The following is a 27,630-nucleotide window of genomic DNA, read 5'->3' on the forward strand; positions in this document are numbered from 1 at the left end:
AGAGTGTGAACATCATCCAGCTGGATTTGTTGCAGTAGATCGTCCAAGAAACCTTCCTAGAACAGAAGAAGGAAGTAATGCACAAAACGGAAGAGTGCATGCGGTAAGCCGACCCCAGAAGAAGAGGGGTGAGTAAAAAGAGTGTACTAAATGTATAATATTTCTTCTATTTTCAGACAAATATCGGTCAGCAGTTTCAGGACCAAGTCCTGTTGATGGTACTCCCAGAAATGTGTATTCTGTTGGTGGTTGTTGACTCTGTTCACAATTTAAAGTGAGCACGCTACTAACTTTGTAGCTCATGAGTCTATCCGAAGACAATATGTCAAGGTAGGCCACATAAACTATCAGACCTATGTAAATCTCAAAAATGGGAACTTCTTTCAATTCATAATATTAGCATAGATTTACATAGAGGTGTTTTGAAATTTTATCATATTTAACTTTCAAATTCAAGAGTCTCAAAGTTTTTTTTTTCTCAGTCTCTACCGCAATTATCTAAATTTCATAGTTCATGGGACCCACGATGACAGATAGTCTTGTAAGGTGTGAAGTAAGACAACTGTCGAAGGAAGAGAGAGAGAGAGAGAGACTTTGCGATCTACAAAAAGAACAGTGGTGGTTCGCATCTCGGTCGAGTTGCTTCTTGGCTATAGCTACAGCTGGCTTGTGTACCGGCACCCTCTCTCTTCACCCCACCACCGCACTTATTCCCCTTGGGGCATATACAACAGGGCCTCGGCTGCCGATCCAACGTCCAGGAAAATGCAGATCCAAGCATTCCCGCACAGATAGCGCATAGTGCGATGAGGCACCATCTTGTTGAAAATATCGCGGGAAGGCGGCATCAGGGCTGTTATACTTGATAAACTAGAATGTTATACTTGATCAATGCAGGGGTGTATGCCTACTTTTGGGGTACCTATATACAAAAATGATAGAAAATAACCTACATTAGTGTTGAATCCATAGATTCCAAGGTCGCTGAAATGAACAAAATGAACAGCGACTCTTCCGATGCCTTTTAAAATCCCTATTCAGCACCCATTGCCCTTTGTGTTTAAGATGAAACGTATTCCCCCCTTCCTTCTGCTAGTGCATTCTGAAAAGGAAATAATGCCTCGTTTTGTGCCATAGAAAACATTAATTTAGCCGAGATTGCGCATTACATAGAAATACTGAAAATAGATTGGAATGAGGCCGCGGCGGCTCAGTGGTACAGTGTTCACCTCTGGTGCATGGGATCATTGGTTCGATCCCAGCTCGCGCTAAATGAGCTTTGTGGTGAACAAGCACCGTGGGTTTTCTCTGGGTTATCCCGTTTCCTCCTCCGCTTTCTTCATTCCACCATTTCATTCATTTCTCATCATCGCCGTCCCATCGCCTAGCCAGCATAATCGTGGGACGTAAAATTTAAAAATTTCATTTCATTTCACTAGACTGGAATGATGATTTCTTGTGACTACCAGCAAATCTCAGAAAATTGCAATGATTCGGGAGGAGACACGTCAAGAGCAAGTTTCCTCTCCTAAGAACAAAAGCCATACAGAAGAAGAAGACCTGGAAAGGGTAAAAAATTATCTGCTGTTTGAAATTTCTTTCATCTGAGCTGCGTTTACGCATGGTTGTATGCCAAAAGTTAAGCAAGGCCTATTTTTTTTCTTTGTAAAGAAATTTACGGATGTACGTTACGAAAACCTTCATCTACCATCGTTTTGACAGCTGATAACAAGAGTAGCGTAAGGAATTTTATGAATACGTCCCTAAACACACGGTAGTATATGTTTAGCTTAAGACTGTTAAAGCTCCCTCTCTCCTCCTAAGATGAAAGGACTACAGCAGGAAGTGTGCGGGTTGTCTATTGTTTCTTTGTGTGGAAATGATATCCGTAATGTTGGTAGCCATAGTAAAGTTCACTGTTCCAACTATATATTCAATAATCCTTTAAGCGGAGACTACCTTATGATTTGGAATACTATGTAGTGACTTACAAAAGTCCCCATTAGACCTAATCGCCCCCCAAAAAATGTTTTAATTCTTTGTTTTTCCATTTGTTTAGTACGTTCCTTTCGAATAATATTTCTATGATCCATTAGTGTAAGTTATTAAAATCTCATTTAAGTCCGACATTCAATTTTTTTAAAGATTCTTCGATAATTATCTAGAACTTTGTTCCCAAATAAACCTTCAAAAACTATAGATATGGTATAAATATGACTATTTGTTATAATTAATTAATGAAATTCTCTATAATAACATATATTGCAATATGTTATTATTCTGAACAGCATTTGATGCTAAACAACACTTCTCTCGTTCTTCGATTTTTTTATTTTACAGGGAGAAGCTTTATAGGTATATACTGATTCAAAATGATTTTGTTGCTAACACACACACACACACACAAACACACAAAAATCTTTATTTGTGAATCGGTAATTTTGTAAATAAATCTTTTCATAACTACTTTCATGTAAAATGATGGAATCAAAAGTCACTCCTTTAAAATAAGTTCAATTCCACGGATAATAAACAACCCATTTAAATATTTCATGAAACAAATTACTCTATCGAAGAGAGTATATAAAAAATATTAGACTTTATGTATAAACTAATTATTTTCTGAGCAAAACTATATATTTTCATTAAAATTCAACACGTGTTACAGTTTCGCCAACTAACTCTTTGGCTTCATCAGACACTATGTGATACAGATTAACTGTACAATCGTATATACATACAACAGCTAAGATAAGAGAGGAGAAAAAAGAGAAGAAAGAAAGATATCTTAGCTGTTGTATATACAATCGTATATATATATACAACAGCTAAGATAAGAGAAGAAAGAAAGATATCTTAGCTGTTGTATGTATATACGATTGTACAGTTATCCTGTATCACATAGTGTCTGGTGAAGCCAAAGAGTTAGTTGACGAAACTGTAACACATGTTGAATTTTAATGAAAATATATAGTTTTGCTCAGCAAATAATTAGTTTATATTTAATTATAACAAAGCAAAGCTTCTATTTATGGGAAATATCATAGAATTTATGGTTATTTTTTTACTTTTAATCACAAGTTGAACCTTACAATATATTCAAAATTACAACTAAATTTCGTAAATGTAAAAAGAAAAGCAATGTCTATTATTTGGACTCCAATAGAATTTAAAAAGCTAAAGAAATATATATGGTTCGATCCCTGCTCCAAACAACTGAGCTACTTAGCTGTGTGATGGGCAAATAAAGTGTGTGTGTGTGTGGTTTTCTACGTAGTTCTCTCGTTTCCTTCCACTTGGGGTCATTTCATCGTTACCATCCATTTTAGCAAATGAAATGAAATTTCTCAGTTTAACGTCCCATGATTATGTCATTTAGGCTAAGGAAGACGGTGATTAAAGCAAATGACTGATGATAGATGAAGTGGTGAAATGACAAAATGGGAGTACCAGTGGTACACGATGTTGTCCACCACAAACTTACTTCACTGGGGATCGAACTAGAGACCCCACGCACCAGAGGTAAGCGCTCCACCAATGAGCCCCCGTGCCCCCGGTCTCCCTTAAGCTCAGTGAGTAATCGTCGGACGGATATATATAGGCCTAGAGAGAGAGATTAATCCTAACCTAGTGTACCGCGATATCGTGAACTACCAGTCTTAAAAAAAGGAATGAATGTAAATTAAACTAATTAAACACTGTATTAACAACTATTAAAAAGAGAAAGAAAGAACGTGTTTAGTCTACCTTTGAATTCGACATTGTAAGATTAGATTCTTTTTCGGCCTTGAAACAGAGATCGAAAGATTCCAGAAATCTAATTTGTTGCGCTAAATCTTCTGTAAGTTCCTGTGCCAAGTGTTCTGCTATCTTCATTCATTAATGCAAGAAATTCAAACTATAGTAGAACTTCCTTGTTGTAATTTGTTATAATCTCATGCCTTGGCTACACACTATTTCTCGAAATATACGTTGAACAAAAAAAAAATGCCACCATTAGTTTCCAAATATGTGTTTGTAAGACACGCTTAACGCTAACTGCTGAATATTAAGCATTGTTGTGCGTGTTACAAGTCGTGTTTGGCAGTTGTCATAGTAATGACCTATATAAGTACACTGACTGCATGCAAAACACGAGTTGATAGTACGGTATTGATTTAAAACAAGAGTTTGTTAGAAATAAAACGGGAATTCCCCAAATTCAGACTCCCTCACCCTCTAAGCGCTACGTCACATTTCGTGGGTCTTCATTACGATTAATATATTGTAGACATACACCCTCCATTCCAAAAGAAACCGAACGTTTTAGAAAAACAAAAAAGCAATGTACATTTTGGAACAAATCATTTTTATTAATCAATGTATTCCCCTTCTGCATCGATACACATATTTGCACGCTCCAACAAGTTGTCAAACGACTTCTCCATGTCCTTTATTGGAATGGTCTTTAGGACGACGGTTGTCGCCTTCTCAATGGCATCAATCGATGCGTGCCACTTTCCTTTCATCGCCAAATGCAGTTTCGGGAACAGATAGAAATCGCACGGAGCGAGATCTGGTGAATAGGGCGGATGATGCAATCGAATAATGTGATTTTTGACCAAAAATTCAGTTACAAGTCGCGAACGATGTGATGGTGCATTATCGTCCAAAAGAGTCCAACTGCCGATTTCGCGATATTCGGGCCGAATACGACGAATTCTTGCCAGCAAACGCTTCATGACGCCCAAGTTATGTTATGTTTGTTATGTTTGATGAATTCACGCACTTTTTCGATGTTTTCTTCCGATAATCCGGTTCTGGGACGGCCTGATCTTTCGTCATCATCCAGCGTCTCTCTACCCGATTTGAATCGCCTGAACCACTCGTAAACTTGCGTACGGGATAGACACTCATCACCATATGCATTTTGTAGCATTTGGTGCGTTTCACTAAAAGTTTTACCCAGTTTAACACAAAACTCGATTGCAGCTCGTTGTTTGAAACTCATTTTCCGACCGATGTACACAACACACTGACAGTTGAAACGCAATAACTTTGTTGCCGTGCATCCAAATGTCATGACATTTATACCAGTTGTCAATGAGGGACTACGCCATCTACCGGTAAAATATTACAACAGATGGCACTAGTGGTACTATTTGTTTTCAAAAGTTCGGTTTCTTTTGGAATGGAGGGTGTATGTTTGGGACATCCCACAGGTCCCATACTCAGGCTCGTATTTAGGTAAGTGCTATTCTTTGCTCGAGCACAGGGCGGCAGGATTTCGAGGGCGGCAGGATTTCGAGGGCGGCAAAATTTTCGGATTTTTTTTAAAGATTCACAATAAAGTAATATTTAAAACTAGCAACCCACAGAGTCCCACGCAAGCGCGAGCTAATATGTTAATGTGTTTAATTTGCTCTAATTACAGTAGTTATTAATTAACTAGCTTTTCTGATTATTTTTAAAAAGTCATCCTCTCTCACTCATCCCAAGGAATGAGGATGAACCTGAACATCATGAAAACATACCGTTAAACTCAGTGACCTCGAAAACTATGAATTCAACACTAATATCTGTCGTTTCCGATTACTTTTAAATTCTCGCTTCCTCCCTAGGGAGTGGAGTATACCTTGAAGTTGAATTGGATTAAAACTCACTATTCTTCTCAGCGACTCAAAAAACTATGGAATCAACTCTAATATTAGTCATTTTCGATCATTTTTCAAATGCCCCATGTTATTCTTATGGAGACTTTGCACCCCCATATCTCAGCTTAAGTGTCACCTAGTAACCTGGAACCCGATTGTTTGGACCATTTCTCTTAGAGCTTTAAAACCTTTAAATTTCATGTTTCTATCTATTATGATTCTCGAGTTGAAAAGCGCTACCGACAGACAGGCAGCTTATTATATTATTAATCTCGGTGTTCACCATTTCATTCATTTCTCATCACCACCGTCTCCTTTAGCCTAGCCAACATGACCATTTGACGTAAAGCTCAAAGATTTCATTCTTTTCTGACGGTGAATAATGTAAACAATTATTTTTCTTATCAGTTATTACCGATAACCTTTGATGTCTCACAATGACGTCCATCCATGGCTAATCTCTCTCTCTTTCTCTTTCTGTGGACTCCGGTGTCGCTTCTCTTTCACTTCCTGTGGAACAATATCGGTCACAATAATCCCTCCATTGTTCGCTCGGCAGAAAATGCATTCAGGAGAAAAAGTTTATTTGCAAATACTTTGGAACGAATATGTTTTAGAGCTCCTTCGTGGCTAAGCGCTTAGCATATGCACCTTTGGCGTGGGAGACACGGGTTCGATTCCTGGTGGGAGCTCATGTGGTTCGGATTCCACGTTAATTAGTGGGTAGAGTCTCATATAGCTTCGCTGCTGAAAGGGACGTTAAACTCAAAATCAACTCAACGAGTTTTTCTTATTGGTTCGAGCAGCTTAAAAACATATGAAAGAATCCACACTCATTATGTAAACTAACATAATTTTTATATATATAAAGTTTTATAAAATGTTTTTTACTAAACTCACTATAATCTTTAATTATGTCAAAGTTCAAAATAAGGAATGTCAAAAACAGTGCCTAGTTTTTTTTTAATTCCATATTTTACTATTACAATGATGAGAGTAAATATTTTTAAAAAATCAATCATAATTCAAGTGAAATTATGAAATATAAAAATTACAAAACAGTTGATTAAGAATTAATAGAAAACCTACATGTCAGTATTAAGAGAATGTGTCTCCTATGGGTGAATGGTTAATCTCGTTATCTTGTAATCAAGAGGTCCTGGGTTCGATTCCAGGTAGAGACACAATTGTCTCGAATCCCAAGTTAAGCTGTAGGTTCCGTCCTTAGTAGGTCGTCATCATCCTATGGAAAGCAATGGCAAACTACCATTCACCTTACCCAGGGACCTTCGGGTCAAACATCTACATTCGGGCAGAACATCATATCATAATCATCGTTGAGAGAATTAGGTTATTTAAAGTTACGTTTTAAGTTTTGTAACTTGTAATACCTAAACTGCTTCTCAATAAGGGCTAGTATGTTGGCAAAATCACGACTTGTTTCCTTGTTTGATACATAAGTTTGTGTGTATGGGGGGGGCGGAAAATTATTTAGAGCACAGGGACGCACAATACCTAAATACGGGCCTGCCCATACGTGTCCTGGAACATTCATGCTCGTTAAATTTTTAAGATAATGAAAATTCCGATGGAATTTCCTTCGGATTTCAATGGGATGTGTTACGGAACATTCTTTGCATATCCAAATGTCGTCCCATGAATACCAGGCAATAAACCCAGAAATGTCCAATAATAACTCCGTAGGATGTCCCGGTTTACAAGACATAAGCGACATGTGGATTTCCGTAGGGTATCTTCGATATATCCATTGCCAAAAAATTAGGTATTTTACAGACATTCCGATATTCTAGGACGCTAGCGGGTCAAGAAGGGTCGTTTGGAGAGGGGGGGACGTATCACTAGGACGAAGAACGTACGCTGCAGATGTGGAAAACAAATCTTACCACTGAAGCAGAATAAAGTACATATGTATGTATATAGGGCTCGAAAAGTCCTGGCGCTAGGTCGCCATGGCGACCGGAAATATGAGTATGGTGCCTAGATAATTTAAATGCGAAATATGTATATCTCTGTAATACATTTTATTTATGTTCTTTTGGCACCTAGGTCAGAAGAAAATTATTCAAGCATAGTATATATTCATATATTCATACACAACCATTGTCAATTCACTGCTGGATGAAGATCTTACAACTCATATTTTACAACCGTCCATCTCACAAGGTACACTTATGTCCAAAATGATTGTCGTATAACTGTCTTCTTGTAAGAATATAATTTGATAATGATTTTGTAGGTTACTTTTAATACTGGTACTATGTGTATAATCGGGAAACGTATATTTGTGATAAATTTGATAGGAAAAGAATTATAAATACGAAAATTAGAATGAGTAAAACAAAATGTTGCTAAATAGACAAGAAAATTTTATTGTTCTTATTTACTACTCTTTTGACATGAAATTTGCCACATACATGTCTTTGTCGATTATACACATACTAACATTATAAGAAATACCAGGCGAGTTCGTTATCAAATTATATTCCTCGTACAACATATTTATAGATATGTGACAATAATTTTGGACTTGAGAGTACATTCGCAAAGTGTCCCCTCGGGATTCGTGTAAAATTGATTCAAGTGCAAAGTTCTAGGCAGCCCAATATGTATTGTACTAATTTTGGCGGCTCATATGGTAATTTGCATGTTTATGGGCCTTCCTATATCCGGAATTCAATCATACAGTACTATAACGCTCGGACTTAAAATTAATTTTAGATTCTTTAGTTGTAACAGGATATGAGTGTGGGCATATGCAAAACAAATTAGCTCTATATCAGGTACTGCTTCTCTAATACATGTTACCCATCCCGGCCGCCATCTTAGATCCGCCATATTTGATTCAACTTTCAGTTTTTCAGTTGGGAATAGGTGCAAGTGATAATCAAATTCACGTACAATTTTCTCGGAAATGCACTGGTGTTGTGAATTTTACCTTAGCTTGTACCATTTGCAAGGTATTGCATGTTAAATCTTTCCAGGTACCAAATATCACAATAGTAAATCCCCACGTTAAGCGGGTTTGCATATCCAGGCTCCTAACTATGAAAACATTTACGATCACTACAACCCCAATCATTTCACAGATTCAACCTGTAGCATATAGGTTATTAGGACGTAAAATTGAATGTAGTTTATACGAAAAAGAGCTTTATGCATTGCAAGACCTGTAACGCCCAAATATTCACCACAAACTTATAGTCGTATCGACATAAACAAAAAAAGTGTGGAGCAGAAAACTACTTTACACAGAAGTCTAAAAAAGCTCAGTGAAGACGTACGAACTGGTCCAGCGGTTTAGGTCAATAGTCTATCAATTATAGGTTTATGTGTTCAAACCCTGTAGGAAGTATCCGTTTTTTTTTCTTTTTTTTCTTAAAAGTGTGTTCGTTATTTTCATCAGAGGACTGAAAACATTTCTTTGAATAAATCTTTGGCTACTACGTTACTCTCAAATTTGATTAGAAGGGAACATTATATGAACTGCAAATCTAAAATCCAAAACTGAAAACAAAATATTAAGTATGTTCAATATTTCATTATTATCCTTTGATTTGTAATGAAAAACTAATTATAAGCATTGATGAATTCAGATTCTCCCCGGGTAATGGTCAATATATGAATGAGAGGAAATTGATAGAACATTATTAGTCCACTTTAAGCATGATCGAAGATATGGCCACAAATTTATGTCGGCAGGGTCTCAAATTCTACCACAGGTCATACCCTGAAATCATCACTGTTTCAAAGGTTTCCTTAACAAATACCTAGGTAGAATACTACATTTATTTCTCGTTTTACGTTTTGAAATCACAAAATCATAATTTTAAAGATAATTATAATACGATAAGCATAAAGGTTTACAGAACTAATGAAGTAAATAGTATTGTGTAAGTTATCGGGTTCTAATCGGATTAAAACTAAAATATTCGTTTGCATCGCACTTTAAAGTAAATCCTCTCTATATATAATTCTTACTGGAAAGCATGTTTAACTCCAATTACTTAATCAATATTTTTATTAATATATTTTTATTGTAATATTTTTACTATTCAATGTCGTATACACTTCATTTCCCAAAGCAAAACCTCGCAAATGTATAGTGGGCTAGTGAATATTATCAAATAAATTATCATTTAGTTTACGTAAATACTGCATCGCCTGATTTGAAACTTCGTACTTTAACTAATAATAATAATAATAATAATAATAATAATAATAAAATCATAGCCATAATTTATAAGAATTTCAGGCTTAGTCAATAAATGAATTCAACGTGGTCTCTATTCGAAATTCTATTTATTCGAATCCGATAGAAATACAAAGAGAAACTTCGAGAACAGGTAAAAGAAAAATGTTACTTCGGTGGGACTGAAACTAACCTTTAAGAGTTCCTTTCAAGTTACAAATGCCTTAGACACTTTGTTTCTTGGCTTTAAGTTAACTGATTCACTGAACGTATCTGAGTAAGTTGTCTTGATTTTCTACTCGGTTATACACGTTTTACAATCATTTCCTTTAAGCTTGAACGACAGGAACACGAATGGAAAAACATTTAGATCAATTAAAATTCCCCCATCGGGAATCGAACCGGGGACCCCGTACACCAAAGACACACGTGCTAGCCACTAGATTAGTGGTAAGAAAGAGTGAGATCTGTTTTGATGTGTCTAAAATTTATGCCTATTTCGCCCTGATGTAATACAGATGGTGATCAGAAAAATGGAAACACCTGTAGTTGGCAACACGTCAGATGTATGGTTTGGCAGTGGTGTCGTGGCGCCCGCAGCGCCGGACCGCTGGTGGTGGTGTGTTAGGTCGGTCTCCATACTAATTCAGGCGTAGTGGAACAGCAGTGTCCAGTGGCTGTAGCAGACGGAGGTAGTGTGAAATGGGAGACATCTCAGATTTTCAAAGAGGGCAAATTGTTGGTGCGCGGTTATGTGGAGTGAGTGTGACGGCAGTGGTTACTGTGTTAGGTGTGTCGCGTGGGACAGTGTCGAAGGTGATAACGGCCTACACAACACACGGGAAAACCACATCGGGGAAGCGGAACAGTGGGCGAAAGAAAATCGTGAGTGACAGGTCACGCCGAGTATTAAAGTGCATTGTCACGCAGAACCGTCGTGCCACTGCGGAGCAAGTGACGGAAGAACTCAATCAGCACCTCCCCAACCCTGTTTCGACAATCACAGTTCGCCGCGAATTACATGACATGAACTTACGGGGTCGTGTTGCACGGGCCAAACCGCTCATCAGGGATCATAACGCTTTCGCACGCCGCAAATGGTGCCCCGATCATGCAACTTGGACCGTTGAGGACTGGAAACGTGTGATATGGTCGGATGAGTCATCCTTCACCCTAGTCCCAACCACGGGCCGTGTTTATGTGTGGAGAACGCCCAAAAAAGCTTATGATCTGCAGTGTCTCCGCCCAACTGTGAAACATGGCGGCGGCTCGGTGATGCTGTGGGCCGCAATACCATGGTTTTCATTGGGTCCTGTGGTCACACTTAGCGGACAAATCACTGCCAATGATTATGTCGCAATTTTAGGAGACCACTTGCATCCTATGGTTCGGATGTTGTTCCTGGACAATGACTCCATCTTCCAGAATGATAATTCACCCATTCACACAGCTTGCGTTGTTGCAGCGTGGTTGAGGAACATCGGGATGAAGTTCAACACCTCCCCTGGCCCGCCCAATCCCCAGATCTCAACATAATTGAACATCTCTGGTACGTCTTGGAAACACGACTCCGGCGACGATTTCCACCTCCATCCTCTCTCACAGAACTGGCCGATGCCCTGCACGAATAATGGTGTAAAATTCCACTTGCTACCATTCACAACCTCTATGCCTCCATCCCACGTCGCATCAAGGCTGTTCTGAAGGCGAAAGGTGGCCCGACACCATATTAATCTGGTAAGTTGCAATTTCGTTCAGGTGTTTCCATTTTTCTGATCAGTGTTGCTTCTTGTCCTTGTCGACTGAAATGTTTTTCATTGGTGTGACACTTAGTATAAAATGTTTCAGCATGTAAAAAACTATATTTTCTGAAACCACAGGAATGATTGCTTTACGCCAAATATATACAACTCTTTGTCCAACTAGTTTACAAATGTCAGTCACTGGTAATTTAGTTACACTATTGTCACCACTTAAACCACTTCGAAACTAATGATAATGTCGCATAACGTCAGGTGCGACTGGGTAACTGCACTTCACTCATTTCACTTGGAGTGCCAAATAAGCCTCGTTTCACACTTTAACGCGTTTGTCTGCTATGAGGCTTTTTCTTCGTCTTGCTTTCCATCGCTTCCGAACTTGGAAATCAAAGTATACAAAACGTCTCTAAATCGTATCGCACTAAGAAGACTGTAACTTTAGGTACAATGCACACACTCTCTGTCTTAACAGAAACAGTAGCGAACTAAAACCGTTCAAGCTCAATCTGCAATAAACTGGTCTGTGGGATTGGTTGGCCGAAGTACGCAATATTTATACCACCGCCAAACTTCGAGCGAGAATATTCTAGAAACGTCGGCGTAGGTTCTGGAGCCAACGAGGCGAGCGGGAGGTGCGCGAATCTTCTGGACGGAGCCGGACGTTGCGACAACGCTCGAAGAGCGTCACCAAAGTAAGCAATCACGAAGTTGTGTACCCTGCCGCTAGATGGCATTTGCTGTCGGTGTACATAACAAGCGAAGAGTTGCCAAAAACAAATCGTGTTATATCAAGAGCTATGCCTATAATCATCGTTAACGTAGCATTCCAAACAAAATCTGGACATTAATTCCAACAACTGAGGTAATATGCCTGTACTTTGACTCATAAACACTTTAAAATTATTTACTGGCATTGCTACAAGTTTCTTTTAGTAAAATAATTGTATTATAGCCATCAGGTAACTCTAAAAACGACCACAAGTAGCTTTTCTGTCATTGGTGTTGTGCGTGTTGCCTAACCAAACACTTAAAAACTTCAAGTCCGTTGGGGCAGGATAAGGGGTTGTCCAAAAAAAATTTAAAAATTCAGTAAGGTCGGTGCCACTAATGGCACCTTTTCCGCACTAGCCGTCATCGAATTTCCAACAAAAGTGCAAAGCGATCCACCCTAACGGACAGTCACTGATCTTGTTAAGCTGTCCAAACACTTAACAGTTGATTTGCGTTTCAGATGAATTTCACTGATTTGCTTTCCCTCAATCTTCTCCATCGCAGCAAGTCCAACTTGTAATGCCTTATCACAATTTCTTCTCCCTACAATATTGTAATAAAGATCTTTATCCAAAAACTCAATTTTTCACTTCTGAGAAGTTGTGTGGAATTTCCCTTTTTTCCCCCTTTTGAAAAAGTGTAAATTTTCTCAATTTTTACACAATAGGAACAACTAATGAAATATCCTTTTAACGAGGTCTAGTTTATATCTCTGCTGTATTTAAAACCTTTATTATAGTCGGTTAAAGTAAATACCATGGTTTCCATGAAACTTTTTTTGGCTTTGGAGATAGGCTATCAATATGGTGGCCATAGTGACCAAACCCGACACAGGATTTTTTGAACTTTCTCTGAGTTGCTGAATAGAGTATCATAATCATTTTAGAAAAGATTTCAACTTTTTTTTTTTTTAAGTCGCACTCTTTTGGTGTATTGGAGTAATTTGAATGATGTCCTATTACTTTTGATTGTTGTAATCTTGTACTTGATTGTTGTTCACTTTCCTCATTCAATTTATGATAAAATACTTGAATGAATATTCCAATTTTCTTGGGGATCACTCTTGCGCTGCTCCTGCACTTAAATCCAATTGTTTATTAATGGAATCTACGACTAAAGATAATGGACATTCCCCCTTTACAGACTTCGATCCGACATCTCGAGTTGTGGCTATTTTTGCATTTTACGAAAAAAAAAAAACTTTCAGGTGTCATAGCACCAAAAGGAAGCATTTCTACACTCTGGTTGATCCATACTTTTCCCCTTATCTCAGTGTTAGGAATCACCTCCCGGCTTTTGTTATCAAGTACACCCTATATATTCACTTATCCTAAAAGGATTTAAGACCGAGTGCTTGAACCTCCGTGATAAAATTCTGCGTACGTTCCAAAGCGTGTGTCACTGTCAAGTTTAATACGCCACAGAGACCTATTCTGTACTAATATACATTTAATAAAGATTTGCGAAAGTCCTTCCTCATTCTGTTTAGCTTTTTGGGGATAATATTCTTACTATAGAAAATACTGGACCGCGGTGGCTCACTTCTGGTGGGTGTTGTCCCTTGTTCGACTCCAGCTCTCGCCAAGTGAAATTTGTGGTTGACAAACACCGTGTACGTGGGTTTTCTTAGTGTTTTCCCATTTTCTTCCCACTTCCTTCATTCCACCATTATCTATCTCATTATAACGTTCTCTCTGAGTCTCAATGCATAACGTTGGACGTTAATCTAGAAAAAGAAAGAAAAAGAAAAGAAAATTTAAATAATTTGTACTGGTTGGTGTCAGAGTATTGTGTGAACAATAAAAAGCAAAATAGAAGTTCGTTTAAATTATAAAATTTTGAACTTATTTGTTGTAATAATTTAAAAATTGTTACCATGCCTACATACATGATTAAATTAATTCTAGAAGAAATAGAAGATGGACGTAAGGTTAGTTGATAATTTCTTATTTTAATCTTTTGGTTGATTCATTTGTAAAATTTACCATAGTGTTCAGATTCTTGTAGGAATATATATATTTTGGACTAAAAGTTGCACATTGAATGTACAGCTTTCTTTTGCTTTAAAGTAGTAATATGTAATACCTTGTGCAATGTTGACCAATGACAAAGGGCGAATCCTGTCATATATATTTCGGATTACGATGTCATGATATGGGAAAAGTTTTTAGTTATTAAGAATATCACGAGGGCAGTTCATTTACAGTACAGCGTCGATTATCCGAAGTAATTGGGGGACATGGGTGTTCGGAAAACTGGTTTGTTCGGATAATCGAACTGTACATGTTTATTTGCCTCAACTCTAAGCTGGCGCAGCTGTTGCTGTGAACAGCTTTGATACTGCCGCTACTTCTACAGCCAGTGACAAACCGACAGAAGTGTGCTGATTGTTGAAACAGCGACTGGCGGCTTGGCCGGTCAGCAGCGCCTTATGAAGGCCCCATTAGAAGCAATGTTCCGCCAGCGGTGGCTCAGTGCGGCGACTACTGTGGGAAACTGGGTTTGGGAGTGAGGGGGATGATGGACGGTAGGGTGGGAGAGTAACAGGTGCGAGCGAGTACACAGTTCGGTTAAGCGGTCGTTCGGTTGACCGACGTTCGGATAATCGACACTCTACTGTATTTGATACGATAACATACTACGTAGTAGCTACTTGTATTTAACATTGTTAACATACCTTCTTGCAGCGGCGTAGCGAGAATTACAAGATTGGGGGGTGGATGAAACTTGAAACTGCCAAGTCTTGATAAAAAAAAAATGCCAAATGTTTCGAAAATCTTAATCTCACTTTTACCAACCCTGTGGAAAATTACAGCTACCTTATTTTCATATTCATCCCATTCTATGCCCCGTCTGAGATACGAATACGAACAGCCATTATTCCGCTATCGAGTCCAATTTTACACCTCAACTCAGGATCATTATCATCACCCACGATGCACAACTGATAATTTGACAACTTATGGCTGTGTTAAGTAATCCCCGACAGTCAATTCTCACGAGAACCTCTAAAGCAACAATCTGTTGTAGAAATGCATTTAAAAAAACGTAGAATAAGATAGACTATATTTACTGCTTGTGATGTAGGGATCTAATTTACATAAACATTCAATTGAGGGGTTCAGTGAGAGATCAGGCTCACCTGCACACAAATACCTCCTTAGCTTCATATTTTAAGCACGTTTGGTAAAACGCCGGAGCTTGTTGAGTAGGGTGCGGAACAAGGCTCTGACAGAGAAGGGGGAGAAAACCTGAGAGAATGTTTTTGTAGAATGGTTTTCTACCAAAGTTAATAGTGTACGTGGTTAGAGAAGAGGAAAATGCACTATAATACATATTTTAATGTATCAGAGTTTATTCTACATTAAATTCATTATTTATTATCGAATTGAAATAGTGAAATTTATAATGAAAAGCAGGGTGCAAAATCCTTGGGGAACGGGGAAATCCCCCATTAAATATTTTTTTGACAAAATTCCTCCACTAAATCCTTGCTGGGGGATAATACAGTAAAATAATGCCAGAAGCTTACAAAATAATTGCCCCTACTTCGATTTCAAGATTTCGAACTCTGATGAAATGAATTAAATACCGGCAGGAAAAATACTAATATCTAACTTCACTTTTATGCGCTCCTTCAACCATGCGCCCGGGGAACTGCTTCGTTTGCTCCCCCTATTTATTTTGTAATAACTTATTTATTTTATAATAACTTATGTAAGTTATTACAAAATAAATGCAAATATTATTTAAAAAGTAGTTAACAAGGATCAAAGACAGTATGATAAGTCATCGATTACCGTTGAGTTCATTTTTCTAGTCGCTGCCTTACCTAGATTTTTGGGTAATTCAAACTCTGGTCACACTGTAATTTCTACGGATGGCAACACTGAAAATTTTTCCGATTCGTATTTTCGGGTGTAGAATAACATTATCTATTATTGTGATAAGCTACATTTCATTATCTCTTTTCACTTACGAAAAAGGGGCAAAAGAAAAATTGTTAGTTTTTGAAATATATTTAGTAGTCTGCCCCCTTACTCGTTCAGCCGTACACATAGAAAAATGTATAATCCAGTCGGCATGTAAATGCTGTTTTTACCAGGTTACGCGCGTCACCACATTAAGTAATGTTGTTTCATCAGTAGTACGATCTACACCACCGTCCAGCGAAAATTTTGTATTGTGGGACCACCATTTCAAATCTATAATTACCGCCATACCCATTCGGACGGTGGTAACTTAGGTATATAATGTTGTTACTACCTTCCTACGAGTGTCCCCTCTTTGTTCTTTCTAAATCTGTGACTCCCTACCTTACGAGAGTAATAGTTTTTAACACGAAATCAATCATGTGAATAAAATTATCCAATCACAGCGAGTCTAGTTCGACACCGAACTCCAGACTTGACATGGTGTTCCCACCTACTGTACTTTTATACATGAAATTACATTACTTAAGGAGCGCACCCGCGTAAATACGATGTATCCACACGGAAATCCTAGTCCTTTTTTTCTCAGTGTAGCACCATCAGCCCCATCAAATTCGGTTAAACGGGACTCTAGTGCAGTTTCAGAATGTAAAATGAAACTGAATTGTTTCATTAATATTAGGAATTTTGTCTTATAAAGTTCTAATGCTACAATTTATATGCTGAATTAAAATGTGTTACAATAGGCTTTTTAAATCTATTTTATATCACGATCCCATGGTCATAGGTGATTTTCGGGTTGTAATAAATTTCTTGACTATGGTTATTTATCGCTTGCCGTTATATGTGTATGTAAGGTTTACATACTATCGAACTCCGTAAAGAATAACAAACGATCTAAAACGAAGCCAATACCATATCTTTCCAGTTGTCGGCGAAAGCATTTCTCCATTGTTGATAATATCAACAAATACAGCACAGCTAAGTACATTTATCTGTTTCACTTCCTTCGTGACTTCCTAATAAGTACACGAGAGGGATGCAAGAGGACGGACGCCCCCCGACACGTTCTATTGTAAAGGTAGCTCAAGTGATATAAAGCTTACAGCATTTTCGGTACACAAAAAAATACCTCTTTAGCAAGACACCGGGGGATAGTTGGCAGAGCTCAAGCGATGAAATCTGGCGGATATTCAACCAAATTACTCCTATACTGCTAATGAGACAAAGACATATGTAAACACTTGACAAACACAAAGCGAACAGGCCGATTTACATTTTCGGAAAAATTCGACAAACTAGGTTGGGGTTCGCTGTCATAGTACTGCTTTCTGGTCGAAAATGGCTAATCGCACAGTATCTGGTTTCGATTCGAATACGAAATCGAGGCTTTGTGGTGTACAAACATCGTGTGCGTGGGTTTTCTCGGGTTTCTCCCGTTTCCTCCCACTTTCTTCACTCCACCATTTCATTCATTTCTCATCATCATCGTCTCATTTAGCCTAGCCGGCAAAACCAATTTCATTTCATTTTTACGAAATCGAGCCACTCACAGCAGCCCAAGTACCAAAACTGATCCGAATTTTCTTACACATTCGATCGGTTCTGCAGTCATTGTAGATGGAGGACCGAAAGCACATGGCAGCATTTGCTAATGGGGTATCTATCCCTCCGCAGAAAGAAGTCTGTCCGTGCACTTGCGCCTCTCAAGAAATTAAACCTGGCATCGTCACTCTGAACTCCATGTACGTATTCCTCTCGCAACCCTAGGATTCCGACCCCTAGGCTGAGAACCCCCGTGTTAGAACATTTTGGTAAGGAAGGATTCAAAGAAGTTTATTTTGCTCTTAAAACGTTTCTTTAAAAAAAAAAGAAAGAAAGAAATGTCTGTTTCTTGCACCAAACTCTACGTATATTACAGAATCATGATAACATTTAACTTTTGTAGATATTAAGAAAGTGGACCTACCTGCCAGGGGACAATATACTGTTTTTTTAATTTAAAAAAATCTTTGGCTGGTGAAGGGACATTAACTTATTGCAGAAATACTGTTGCTAGCAAATTACCCATAGATGTTATTACCAACATCCGACAAAATGTAGTAAAATTGTATTTACATATAGAAATCATCATTCTTGCAATTTATCAGAAATTGATTCAAATTGGTTCTCTTTCACCAGCGTGCGTATGAATTTGTGTCATATGTGCTAATAGCTAATTTAACGTCCAATTAGAGCACCGATACTATATAACTCGGGAATTTAGTTTAATGGGGATTCGAGCTCCGTGAGCTTATACGTGAAAGCGAACCCGCGACTCCTGTACACAGTTTGAGATTGGGAACTTATTTTAATATTGTGAAAAGTATCTAGAAAGAAAAACATACATTTGTGATACAAAGTCGCTAAGCTTTATTGGAAGCAGTTATACCATAGCTCAGTATAGCTCCACTGAGCTCATTGTGTTACATGAAGAGTGTTCATCTTGTATTCAGGCTCACCCCACGTCTTCTGGGGTATCTGAGGGGTTACAGAAATAATAGTATTCTCAATACGGTCCTTCAGTTCTTGTAGATCTAGCACTTCGCTAAAAACAGTGAGTCTTTGATGTACTCCAAAAGGAAGAAGTCCAAAGTGGTTATGTGAATATTGATTTCCATTGTTTACGTGTGAAACAGATCATTATGGACTATAGAGGTTCATGTCACACTCGGGTTTTACCATATGGTAATGCTTCACCTCACTTCCTGTCGATAAAAATATTCCCGTCCGTGTCTTGATAGTACTACATAACAAAAAATCCTTGTGCAATACATGGTGAAAATTTCACTGGATTTTACAGCCATGTACTACCACACACACTTTGCTGAATCAAAGCATTTTTTTACAGCTACACTAGTACCGCCAGCACCAAATTCACTACGGCTTTTGCAATACTTAGCTAACCAAAAGATTCGTGTTTTGAAATTTGTAATGACTATTTAAAAACTGTTAAAATTCGAACATGTGTTATTCTGAATTTTTATAATAGTAATTAGATTGCTTTGAATTGCATGCTAGTTATTATTAATTTAATTTATTTTCAGGTTATGCTTCGCTGAAACATTTAAGGAATGTAATTCGTTCAACTGGCGAAAGACTCTGCCTTGACCCGAGTGGGTTACGTGCGTTGCTTAGGCAGCTTTGGTAAGCTCCTTATCAAGTAGAATAAGACAAGTGTATTTCTTCTATTGACCTCTCGATTAAAGTACGTTTATTTGCAGGTTCATATAACAGTGACGATGTCATTAGAGAAAATATGTTGAAGACATCTTGTCCGCATTAGCATATCGAGAACATGAATACAAAATTCCAATTTATTATCCAGAGAAGAATTTACATTTTAGTTTAATGTCTCTTTTCAGCATTGAGTCTATAAATCATGTAAAAAGTTCGATGGGGCTCGAATCAGTGCAGAGGTTCGTGGTTATACGGTTAGTGTACGCGCTTTCGGTGCAGAATATTTGATCATAGACTGACTATCCGTGAAACTGCGAAGGAGTTAAATATTTCCATCCACTCCAAGGTTTACCAAATCTTACAGAACCTAGACGCGTATTGGCAAAATTCGTGCCAAATTTTCACATAGAACCAGGACATTCATGTCAACATTAGCAATCGCCACACAAGAAAACAATCGCCAATAATTCAACAAGTCTGACCAGTATCAACATAAGGATGAATCATGGGTTTACGGTACGGAAAACCGAGCTAATGTCATCCCAAAAAATGAAATGAAATCTTTGAGTTTTACGTCCCACGGGTATGCCGGTTAGGCTAAAGAAGACGGTGATGATGAGTAATGAATGAAATGATGGAATGAAGAAAGTGGGAAGAAATGGGAGAACCCCGAGGAAACCCACGCACACGGTGTTTGTTCACCACAAAGTCCGCTTGGCAGGGACTGGGATCGAACCCGTGATCCCAAGCACCAGAGGTGAACATTCTACCACTGAGCCAACGCGGCCCCTAATGTCATCCCATTGGAAGTGACTTGGATCAGGGCAGACAAGCCCGATCTCGGTGAAATTGCTACTGTATTGTGTGTGTGTGTGTTTTTTTTTTTTTAATGTTCGGGATCGTACATTACAAGTTTCTTCCATGTGGCGAACTGTCAATAAGGAGGTCTACGCAACTGTGTTACAGTGGTTACGCGATTCCGGCTGGACAAGTGGGCATCTGAATAGTGGTATTAACATCATGACAATGTTCTGTGTCACACTTAAGCAATTTTGTTCTACTTCTTGCCCAAATACACCATCCCGGTCGAACACCATTGCATTTACTCACCGGATCTAGCTCCGTGTGACGTGTTCCTTCTCCCTGCACTGAAATTCGCATTTAAAAGGAAATCATTTGGCATCATTCACTACATCCAGGATAATATAAGGGAATTCCAACACATTCCACGGTTTTATCAAATCATTGGCTGAAAGAACTTGTGATGAATATGCAATTAGGCATCTTGGTTTCAAAACTATATATATTTGTAAGATCATTACAGCAAATAGTGATCATTAGATTCAAAGTATTGTCCCTTCGTACATCAAAACCAATGTCCCTTGGTACAACCGTCGCTCTATTCACATACAATAACCAATTCTACAAGAGAAATGCATAATAAATTATAATGATCTAAATATAGAAACAGCGGATGGACGTCTTAAATTAGACTTGTAGCTAGGGACGACTGTAGCAGGCACTGTTAACTCTAAATTATTTTTTACTCCTTTAAAATAGAACTTCTAGAGAACTTTTTTTAAAATTACTTAAAACAACATAGTATGTAATTCTTGCAATTTTATTTAACAACTTAAATTCTATTTAGGACATTTTACTTACTTCTGGAAAAAATGGTATGCTTTTTGCTAGATTAACAAATGTCTCACAGCAACCATCGTAGTCTAGAGTTTTATACCATAATATTTGTCACCACAGTATATCCTTCGTAAAAGGAGTTACAGCTCTGTTACAGATTTTACAAATAATAAATCAATAGTTTTGTTGTGTTCCTTGCACGGTTGCCAACCGTGCAATAATTTATCGTGATATACAATAATTTAAGCCTTAATACGATATACGATAATGCTCTTGCGATAATAGGTGAATATACAATAGTTTTACGACGCACACTGTTTTTTACAGTTTTTGAATCTGCAAATAAATTGTAGATGTGAATTAAATAATTATGAAACACACACGGAGGTTTTTAACAGTAATTCTCACCAGGATAAATCAATAGCGATTGGAGAATTGGCAAAAGGCAACTCCCTGCAGCCATTCTTTAAATTCAATTACAATATATTTACATGGAGGCGGGAATATAATTATTGCTCATGTCGTATAGAAGGCTATGTTATTCGCGCATGTGAGTGAGCTCCTGTAGATGTAAAAAAGTAGAAGTTAGAATCGGTGTGTGGATCTGGTAGTGTGTTGTTTGCCACGGTGTTGTTTGCCACGACTAATTTTTTGTGTTGTTTGCCACGACTAGATTTTTGTGTTGTTTGCCACGATTTTGCCACAGTCTTTGCATTCCGATCTTATCAGATTTGATTATCGTGAAGATAAACACACACTTGGAGTAAAAGGAAGGGTTGCCAGGCAATTTTGTTTCTGATTCCCTGGGACAAGTGGTAAGTGTTCTGGCCTTTGGAACGAGAGAGGTCTCATCAGAAACGCTGCTGAAAGAGAACATTAAGCTCCAAACAAATTAACACAAAGAATGGTGATGATGGGAATGAATAAAAAATAGTGTATTGAAGAAAGTGGGAGGAAACAGAACAACCCTGAGAAAACTCACGCACACGGTGTTTGCCAACCACAAAGCCCACAGCTGCGAGCTGGAATCTAACCAGAGACCCCAAGCACCAGAGAGCCACTTTTGCCCCTGCTTAAGAAATATATATTCAGGCGGTGTTAAGAATAGGAAAAGTTACAAAATGTCAACTGTAAAACAAATGTGTAAACTTATGAAACTCAAAGTTGATGTCATGTAGCCCTTCAGCTATTTCTTACTCATTTCTGATATCCTGCAGCAGGCTTTCTATAGAAATAGCTTACTGTAGAGTACAATTAAATCGGTGAGTGGAAAAACAGTACCCGCCAAGTGAACTTTGTGGTGGACAAACACCGTGTGCGTGGGTTTCCTCGGGGTTCTCCCGTTTCCTCCCACTTTCTTCATTCCACCATTTCATACATTTCTCATCATCACCGTCTCTTTTAGCCTAACCGGCATAACCGTGGGACGGTAAAACCTAAAGATGTCATGTCATGTCATGTCACGTATAATCTGGCTTTCAGATAGCGCTAGGAGCGCAGAGCTTCCGGTTGAAAACTAAACCTTTGTATGTGTTGACACTTACTCTCCGTCAGTTGCGCAAACCGTTATCGTTTCTCTTGTGAATGAGATATGTTATTACATTGATGGTTTAAAAGTTATGAACAATGAGTAACAGCAGCAGTGAGTCGTCGAGAGAAGTTGATGAAGTGTGTGCCTAACGAAACATTCCATTCTACAATAGAATATCTACTTGGAAAACCACCGAGGAAGATGAAGACGTCTAATTTTGTAACATGTTGTGTTTATTGATTGCTTCGCATTTTTCAAGTGTTTGGGTGCCCCGATATTGATTTTATTTACTAAATATTGTTTCTTTTGCTTTGTTTAATAATGTTGTTTTCAATGCACGAACGTATAGGCTATAAAATATTAAAAATGTTATTAAAACAAAACTATACTTCCAAAGATTAGGAAAAAAGTTCTTATTTCACGAAGACCATTTATTTAACTCAGATTTAATGATACCATATCTTAAAATATTTCCTGATAGTATGAAACAACAGCAAGTAAATATAATAGAAAACCTCGATAATACAAATGTAAGCGGAAGATCACACTTCAAACTGATGAAATCGACATATTATTATTTCCTGGCATAACTACAAATGCGTAACAATATCCTTCTAAATTGTTTTCAACTATGCTTAATTGTAAACATATCTCAATAGAATCAGCCTATACAAACTCATTAAAACATAAATTAATAAGCAATCTAGTGCTGTCTAATGTCAAACGACCGAAAATATAAATCCATTAAAATAGCTTACGGTCAAAGTCAGACATGGAAAATTCAGATATAATTTAAATTTTGAGAATAAACTAAAACACTCCTAAAGTCCCTTTGGAAAGAAATGCTTAATGAATACTCAGAACTAGGATTAGAGGATTTGAGACCGTTTGTATTGTATATATCCTGTTTATAAATTTAATAGGCTTAATTGTTATAATATAGTCATCTGGCAACCCTCAACTTATGAGTCGATTTTGGATAAATCAGAGAGAAAAATATCGTGGCAAACAACACCAAAATCCAGTCGTGACAAACTACACCGTGGCAAACAACACGTAATCTTGGATCTAGTTATGGAAAGTGAAATTACGTACAGTGTAATTTATAAAGGTACGGGATGAGTTGAAACTTAAACACTTATTACGAAGAACCGAACCCTTTTCTAAAATCCAGAGGGGACAATGCCCCCCCCCTACTGAGGGCTCCAAAGCCGACAGAAGGAATACGCTTAGTTTTCTATTTTTTCCGTACTGCGTACTAGCCCAACTACAACATTGGGTGTCGTAACTAAAAGAATCTTTTTTTCCGACAAACAAAGGTTTTAGTCTCCTTTTAAAATTATGACACTAATATTTGTTTACAATTAGTTAATGTACTTGGGTTATTTTGAATATACTTCCAACCAACTACCATATTTGAATGCAAAAGACAGTATTTAAGAATTGGCAAGACTTTGATATTATTTAATTTGAGATTATGGGTGATTAGTGCGTTTATTATGGGTGATTAGTGCGTTCTCTCTTGCTATCAGAGATTTCGCACAATATTAACTGTTAAATGTAAATTATTGCTGTTGTTCATTTTCATTAGATTCTTAGGTTGAAATTATGAATATACAAAATAATTTATCCAAATGTTAATAAATTTTAAGAACTTTAATTTGTGAAGACTTGCTTAAATATTACTTGTAGCAGCAAGTGTGTTGTCTTGTCAAGAGACATTCTTGACTAGCAAAGTCGCACAATCATCGATAAAACCGCGTTGAGATATTTTATTTATTGGTGAGCCATGTAGTCTTAAGTATACTGATGGAAAAAGGAATCCCCTGCTAGTAATTCAGTTCCATTACCATTAAATGATACCATTAATGATACTATAGCAGTGATTGTATCATTTATAGATAGACAATATAACTGAAATATCTATTTTAAGACGTGTAGGTTCTTTAAAGCGTTCTGTCTTTCCAGGCAGATTCTCATTCGTCAGATCTACCAATCAAAGATCTTTGGATCCAGAAACAAATGTTAAATCCTTAAGGAATCAAGACGGATGGAAGAAGAAGTTGCATGTGTTTTTATTAAATAATGGATCTAAACTTACCTATGTTACATTCTTGATATTATGCAATGAAAAAATAATAATAATATTCTTTGTGCCATGAGTACCAAACCGACGGAAGTGACTTGTGATGCAGAGGGAAACTGTGTACGTATAGTATTTAATCATGTCTTCAAGAAATGCTTCGGTTGGATGATTAAGGGATTAATATACAGCCTAACTTCAAGTTATTGGAAGAATTTATTAAGATGCAGTGAAAAATATAGTTTGATAAAGGAAATAGCTTCGACAAGATCATGAATAAAATAATGGACATATCTGTGAAGTAGATGCAATAATTCCTTGGTTCTGGAATATAGTGATCTTATGTACTTCTAATATTTCTTTTAAATCTTGGTTTACTTTAAGACGAAGTTTATAACTTGTGTCTTTTGTTCATCAGAAGATTACAATGGAACTTAATTTTGCAAAAGAAACAAAATATTATAAAAGTATTATTCGCAAAAACAGTTGTACTTCTATTTTCAAAGAAATTTACCAGGTTTTAAGCATCAAAGACTTTGTAAATTGATTGTATCACACCTAAGACAAATTTTGGCCAAAACAAGTTTGTTAATAAATGACTGTGTAAAGTGAAAAAAATTGTGTAAACGACCAGAAGAATACAGAAAATATGAAATTGAAAAAAAAAAATACACGATTGATACATTCTTCAACAACCAAATATTTTTCTTGGTTCTTCTAGGCTCATACGTTGTTGATGACAAATTATAAATCCCATGGACAGCGTGGAACAAATTTCGAGATATGATCACAATACTTGGAAAAAGTTCAGAACACACTCACACCAAGTCACAACATTTTGTGCAAAATATTTTATGACTAGTCAAATGTGATCTGTACACGAAGACTCGAAAGTTATTGAGTTTTAAATTGAGAAGAAACAACTTCTCAGATTCGACTTTTACCTAACAATCAGTGTTCTTCCAAAGAAGAGTCTACAGTACGTTTCTTACTCAATGCCTAGAGGGATCGAACAACTCCAATTATTTGAAGTAAGAAGCTGTAAGGTTTCAGGGTTTATGATCGATTGTTCAACGCTATTTGACTTCTTCAAGACTTTGTTACTCTTTATAGTGCACCTGAGATTATTACACTCAATATTACTGTGAATTAAGAAACATATATACTAAATCTTCAACGGAGCTGAAACATCCAATTGTTGATGTTACCTATTGGTTGTCAACTTTGCACCTAGCTTCTACTTCGGAACCGCTGTCTATGACTGCAATCTTGGAGTTACTGATTGTCGATTTTGTACCCACCTTCGAAGTGGGAAATGCTGTTCATGTCTGTTTTAAATCCAATGGAGGTTAGTATGTTTAATGTTAGATCTAAACATTAATATGCTATAGTATATTTCGCTTTCTTTCAGAACAACAAACAAGCGCTTTCAAGAGTTGAACATTATATATAAAGGTGACCAAGAAAATTCTGTCGCTTTTGTGGAGGTCTGTGTTCAATTGGCCCTCACACACTGAGCTGAATGCGAATGAAGATAGAGTGAAGGTTACTTGTCCAACATACTACCTGGTTGTGGCAGTTCAGTTACACCGTGAACTCGCGTAAGGACAGAGTGGACATGGGACCTAAACAGAACGTCATAAGGGCCTCTATGCTGTACAAGTTCAAACTGGGGTCAAACGCCACTGCAGGGGGCGGAGTATATATCAGGCCTTTCGTGAGGGTGTCGTGACTACGCGGACAGTGCAGCGGTGGTTTATCATGCTTAAAGACATTGACGAAACACTCGAAGACGCACCATATGCCGGAAGACAAACAGATGTACAAAATGGAGATCTTCAAGCAACAATTGAGGCGAACAGTGGCCAGACATATGAGAAACTGGAACTACAGTTCAGTGTGAATGGAGAAACCATTCGGCAGCACCTCCATCAAATTGGGAAGCACTACAAGTTGGGTCGATGGATCCCATATGATTTGACTTCGGACCAGAAGACAACACGAGCAGACACCTGTGTTTCTTTGCAGTCTCGTCTGAGGAAGGAGCTGTTTCTGTATAGGACGTTGACATATGATGAGAAGTGATTCCTGTACGAAACTCCACGGCGCCGTCATCATTGGTTAGCATCCAATGAACCAGTTCCAAAACAACCGAATCCAGCACTACACCGGAAGAAGGTAATCCTATATGTTTGATGGACTGCTCGTGACATCGTGCATCGGGAACTGCTTCCAGCTGGTCAATGCAACTGTGTACTGTTAGCAGTTGAGTCGTGTTCAAGATAAACTCAAAACTCTGGAGCCAGCACTTCCGAATTTCAAAGGATTCCTCCTGTTACAGGACAACGCTAAACCCCACGTGGCTAGGATGACCCGGGATACCATTCTACGCCTTGGATGGAAAAGTATTGCATACGCCATACTCCCCGGACATTGCATCGTCCGATTATCAATTGGTCCATTCCTTGCACAATCACCTTAGAGCACGACAGTTCAAATCTCTAGTAGAGGTGCAAAATGCACTTGATATTTTCTTTGTTTCACGGCCCACCAAGTTCTACCGCGATGGAATCCATGGCCTTCCAGAACGTTGGCAGAAGGTCGCCGATGCTGATGGGGACTATTTTTGATCTTCCAGGTACGTCTTAGGTGACATCAATTTTCGAAGGAGATGGGTGAAAAAGTGACAGAACTTTCTTCGTTACCTTTCTATAACTATTTGACTTGTGGCTCAGGAAACTTGCTGAGCAAGTTCAAATTTACCGCAGTTCCCAACTCTTACTAAATTCGTCCAAAATGACTTTCCAAGAAGTTAAGGTTTCGTTAAATACACCCTCCATTCCAAAAGAAACC

This window comes from Thermobia domestica, chromosome 11 (genome assembly GCF_964235325.1).
Source record: "Thermobia domestica chromosome 11, izTheDome1.hap1.1, whole genome shotgun sequence".
Taxonomy (NCBI): Eukaryota; Metazoa; Arthropoda; class Insecta; order Zygentoma; family Lepismatidae; genus Thermobia; species Thermobia domestica.